Raw genomic sequence first — 6,574 nt, forward strand, 5'->3', positions numbered from 1 at the left:
ACCATATTGACATATTCTGAAAAGAGGCAACTCTTGTTCAGAAGTGATAGTCAAAATGGAAATGTTTCCATAGGTGGAAGTTATTACAAGAGGATCAATGCATATAAGTTTAGAATCTAATGAAAGAAGGATGCTCAAAGGAATGTACTTTGAATGTGAGACTTCGTTTCCATGGAATTGCTCTCCATTGGTATACTTTGTAAAGTCTGTTGCCGAGTCCTTGTGAATTTTGTGCATAGTCATTACAAGAGGATCAATGCATATAAGTTTAGAATCTAACATATTTCGGTAAATGGCAAGAATTTGGTATTCTTACATTTACGATAAGGATTTGGAATTGTGAAATGAGCATCATTGAAATGTTGTCAATTGATCTATTCCACAAAGAAATGACCATAGGTAAACATAGTGTGCATGCTTGGAGCATGGCATAACTATTGTTTTAACTCAAGTATTAAGTTGATTATCCGAAACATTATACACTAAATAATGAGTAATCAATATGGTGATTAAATATGATTAAATAAAAGGTGTCTTATTTACTCTCACAAGTATTGGAGCCATATAGGATTAGTATTATTCTTGTGTTTCACTTTGCATGTTTTGACTTCCCGAATAACTAAGGTTATTCAAACTCTCCACAGTCAATCATACTTTGGAAGTAGGTATGAATCAAGCCTGTCATGAATTGGGCTTGTAGATGTCTAAGGTGTTCAGACATAGCAAAAGTTGCTGAAACATTCATGAGTGCTCCTGGAATAAGATTCGAGTATTGGATTAATTTGAATCACTTCATGGATTTTATCACGAGTGATCATGAGACAATAATATCTTATATTCTTCAAACCTAGAGATATGACTTGTTGACTATGAGTTGGTTGTACATTGATTGTACGAAAACGCATCAGTAACTTGATGTTATAAAACGTGCCTTTGTGTATGATTCAACAAGTAGTCAGTACAAGCGTATGAGTTGAAGTTTATCCATTCCTTTTACCCTTGGAGGGATAAAAGCGATATATGTGGGCCCTTCGATGATTTAGTAATGACAAACATAAGTGCTCGGCCGGGCCTGGACTGATTTGATTTGTTCAATTAGTCAGTCGTTAGAAATCGGAAATCGGGAAACAACAGATGGACAGAGAGTATGATTATAATCCATGTCTCAATCCATATGGTATCTAGAATGGAGGAATATATGATCCCTTATCTGGTAGACACGTTATTAACTAGGTCAGAGTTCGACAACAGCTTTTAGAGCTACGATTGCTAGTCGGGTTTTGGAGTCTTACTTGCAATAATAGTTTTAGACTTATCCAAGTGGTAGACTGTTGGATTAGATGTCTAAGCCCATAACTATTATTGGTATGTACTCGACCCGAGAGTAGCATGGCCCATTTGGGTTGCATATCATGGGGACAATTTTTTAGGATGGACTTTTGAGAGAAGGTTATATATATGATCTATTAATATATATTTTAAGTTCTAATATATTAATATGAAATCATATATTTTAATTAGTATTGATCAAGAATTAATTTGGAATTAATTTAGTGATCAAAAGAGACTAAGTAAATCTATGGGGACTAATTATGGTAATTAGTTATATTTATATGTGTTGGGCTTATGATCCACGTTGGACCAAGTTTATGTATGGATACATAAAGAGTTGGGTCACATGAACCATGGATCATAAAACCCATGGGTATGGATTTGGGTTATACCCATGACCCTTGGAATCCTACATATAAATAGGTGAGTACATAGCCAAAAACGTGACTTATGATCTTGGAGTTCATATGGATGGTTTTGGTGTATGATGATTTTCTCTCAAATGTCTACCTTTGTCCATGATTTGTTGTGACTTCATTTGAGGCTTCCACACTATTGGGGCTAAGCTCTTAAGGTCAAATACATCAAAACTTTAAGCTACATAAAAGGTATGTTACCCTAACTAGTATCTTATATGGTTTATGTCAAATGCATGCTAGTTATAGGTTTAATGCCTTGGAAACCTTTTGCATGTATAATTAGTGAAAACATAGATCCAAGGTATTTAGGTTTGTATGTGCACCATAGGATGTTGTAGTATACAACAACCCGTCACCAATCATATTTGAATTCAACTTCTAAAGTAGTGTATTCGTATTTTGTAGTAGATTGAGTCATTATGTTTTGCTTGGACCTCATTCCAACAAGACTTACCCTTCATTCCATAATGAAGTCAAAATCTAATTATAATTCATAATTATTTGTATATTTTCAGAAATCAACATCTTGTGTATCTCTTTCTATAAAGATCCTTTCTAAATTTATTGTCTCATATATATTCTCTTAGTTCTTCTAAAGTACTCTTAGGATGCTCTCTTAGTCATCCAGTGATTTAACCATGTATTCAATTAGTATCCTATGACATGCTTACAACATGATCAAATACCATGTCCTATGTATAATATGGCGTAATTGATGAATTCATTTGCCAAGCAAATAGAATGTAAATCATTTCATCTAGTTCAAGATTATGAGCTATGTACTTTTGAGGCTAGCTCAAAATGGTGCCATATGACAATTCCTAGAATTCTCCAAAAGAGTCTTGTGTCTTGATCCCTTTCAAGATATTGCCAATATATGAGTAGGTGAACCTTTTAACATTAATTTTATCTATCCCTTACAGATTTTACATTCCAAGAATGTATCTTCTCCTTCCTAAGTCTTTCATTTTAGAAACACTTTCCGAGTCAAGGTGAAAACGACCTTGCTTAGTCAAAAAGTGATTTCAAATGATTAAGTATGTCTCATTCATACAAGATTAGGAATTTCACTATGCTCCTACTAGTTCTTAGTAAACACACATGTTCTATTCATTTTGATGTAAAAACATACCTCATGGTTTTACATTAAAGTGATGATTGCAACATTGAGATGTTTGCTTTATATCCACAAGTGGATCTTAAGCTCTACACATTTTGTTTAGGATAACATGGATTTAGAAAACCTCCAGGCTAAGCTATATAGATATCTTCTAGTAGATGTCTATTAAGAAAAGCGGTCTTTATTGCAATCTATTTGTTATATCCAATATTAAGAATATGAATTTATAGTAAATAATATCCTTGTTGATCTAATCATAGCTACTTGTGAAAAAAAATTTGATCACAGTCAATGTCATGAGTATGATGAGGACCATAGTCAAAGACATGAGTGTGAGAGAATCCTTTTACGACAAGTCTTGCTTTAAATGTGTATGGTTGGTTATCCATGTGATTTATTCTTTCTAGAAGAATCATTTTCTCCTTCGAGCCTTGCTATAGGGATAAATTTTAATCAAGCCCATACTTGATTCTCATACATGGATTACATATCATGTTCATGACTCTAAGTCATTTATCAGATTCGAGATCTGACATAGCATCTTAGTATTTGATGGATTTTCCAGAAACCATCAATAAAAGCTCATCAATGAGAGATTCCATATTTCTCAAGTCATAGATGATTTCTACCATTAATGCGAACAATTTGTGTTTATGAACAGCTATTATTCAATTTTAACAATTATTGTTAAGACTAGTGCCAACTATTATTACATAAGCTTATGGTTCTTGAGTTGCTTCAAGTTCCATGTACCTCCCACTTGCTTTGTCATTAGAAGCTTGTTTTCTACTAACTTGACTTTCACAAGAATAAAAGAACTTATTCTTGGTGGGTTTGCATATAACAATCTAATCCACATTTAGAGTATTGTACAAATATGTATTTAGTAGCGTCTGGGTTTAGAAGCTTTAGTCCAACATCGGCTTCAAATCCATAAAACATTAAGTAAGATGAGGATGGAGCCTTTACATACTAAGTCTTATAAAGTGTTTAATCTACTATTTAGTTGTTATTTGTATTCAAGATACAATTAATAATGATTGAAGTATTATCCCAAAAAGATTAAATGAGGATATTTCTACCGATTATAAAGTAAATCATACCAAGTAGGATTTAATTCATCCTTTATTATCATTAATGTCTTAGATGGTTCTTACCGGTTTGCATCTCAACTTTTGAAATCTTTAACAAAGATTTCACAATTATGCTTTACCACGTAAAATATAATTAAAACTACTATAATTGTTGATAAAGTTGATTTGGTATCTTGTTCTTAATCTCAGACATTCATTAGAAAGGAAGTCATACACCAAAGTGTATAGTTCCTTAATTATTTTCTCTACACCTTAGTGAAAATATAATTAGGAATCCTTTACATATAAATAAGGTTCACATATGTCAAATAAACAACATTATTTTCCTTCAAATATCCCTTTCTTGAAGTTGGAATATGTGAATGACATTTATATAATAAAGATAACAATTTCAAAGATGAGTTTGATTTAAAACAAGTTTAAGTCAAAAGTGTTTGCATATAGAACTTAATTTTATTTATAAAATGTTGATATTTACTTCATAATTCTATTAAGAGATCTAGTCTTATAAATAGAAGTTAATCATTTCAAAATATGAGTATTATCGTTATGAAAAACGATTAAGTAAATTATCAACATTTGAATAAAATAACCGAGACATAAATTTAGACATGCTAAATTAAAACATACATTGTTCCAAAACAAATATTGTTTTAGATTACAAGTAATTTATGTTCTAATCATAAATAATAAACTAAACTCCGAGAGTGTAGTTCCAACTTGATTGTGCTCAGCTGGTACTCTTCAGTAAATATCTGCAAGCCATTTACATATATTAGATTAACATTTAAGTACCAAGTACCTAAGTGTTATATGAAAAGTATTTTATCTAGTAGATACAAGAAGTACTAGTCTCTTCCAGACTTTCTTTCCAAATAAGAGGAGTAAATCCTCTTCCAGTGTCCAGTTTCTTCACAAAAGAAACAAGATCCATCTATGTGAGCTTTATTAGATTTCTTGGTCTTAAAGGTGTTCAGTCCATTAGAACATGGGCCTCCTGGATCAGACTAGGTGACAATTTTAGCCTTGCATTATTCCAATGTTTAAACTAGCTTTAAATAAAATATAACTGTATTTATTGTAATATTGTTTGACCTGTTATATCATCAGATATATGTTTAGATTATCCAAGGCTTCCTTGAAGTCATGAATAACTATTCCTAACTTGATGGTAGAAGCGTCTTAAGCATCACATTGATGCCTTTACTAGGTATCATGTTCAGATTTAATTGCTCAAAACAAATAGTTTAGGACTAGGACCTTTAACTGTATACAATTTCATATCTCTCACGAGATTGTTTCTGAAGACATGAACCCATTCATTGAAGTTGTATCTAGCGAATGTTATTGTTTCATTAAGTCATTAAAGAAAATGACAATTCATGATAATGAGAAAGGATTATATAACTACAATTTTTTTAAACAAAATTCGTTTAGTATTTTCAATATTTAATCTTTAATAATTAATACCCTTTCAGTTTCCAAAAACAATAATTATCAAAGTCTAGGATCCAAGTTTCAAAACAAATAAATGGTTATGTATCCTTTATCCCATCCATTTGAATTCAACCCGGTAGATATCGATTATCAATTATATATTGATATATAATTCCTAGATTTATGGGATCTCTAATAACAAATTTAATTAGACATGTTTGATCCTATCTATGCCTCGGATCTCTCTTGCTTAGGTATCCTTTATCACAAAAGATTTCTGATCAAATCATCCAATTTGAAAAACTTGTGTAATTGACCTATAACTTGGTTATAGATATCGCGAAGACACCCCGGCCATCAAAAGACAACACTAAGGGGTTAGGTATCCTTTATTCCACTAGTGCATACAAGAGATGTGCGGGTGTTTTTCAAAAGGATTGCATAGATTTGAGGTTTATAAAATAAGGGTCTTTATATGTTTTATAATTCTAGTTTAAAAACATATGATATCATGGTTATTACATGCATATAATAAACCATGGTATCAATTTTCAACGGAAAATCAATTTTAAAGGTTCTATATAAAAAGCTAGTTTTTATATAATTTGACGTAATTCAATTTTAATAATCAATATTAAGTTTGACTGCATTTGAACATTTTATATCTTTAATAAAACTTTATTTTATTACTTATATTTTTGGAGTTTGTATAAGTTAAAAAAATCACCATTTTAAAAATTATAATGGAGTATTTCAAAATTTGTCGTTATTAACGATTTTATAAAACCAGATTTTATTTTAAAAATAATAACTTGTTACATCTTATGTCCAATTTTGAAAACCCAAACTCCATGTGATGTTTATTTTGTCCAAAATTGTTTTAGCATGTGAAAAACTAATTTATCAACCACACATAATAATTGCATAAAATAAACAACACAAACATGCATAAAAAGATATGTGCATAAACATAACCAACTAATGATATTTTTGTGAACCAACAAAAATGTCAAGTCCATTCCTAAAGGGACATTAAGGGGACCAAAAACTTCTTGTAGTGTTGTTGTAGAAGCTCCCACTTGAGTAAACACCCATTGCTTGCAAAAGATTGGAAAAAACTTCTTGAAGGCTAAAATTCAGCAACTGTCGCTAAAAGTCCAAGAACCCTTTGT

The sequence above is a fragment of the Lactuca virosa genome, chromosome 6 (genome assembly GCF_052849685.1).
Source record: "Lactuca virosa cultivar CGN04683 chromosome 6, Lactuca_virosa_CGN04683_v6, whole genome shotgun sequence".
Classification (NCBI taxonomy): Eukaryota; Viridiplantae; Streptophyta; class Magnoliopsida; order Asterales; family Asteraceae; genus Lactuca; species Lactuca virosa.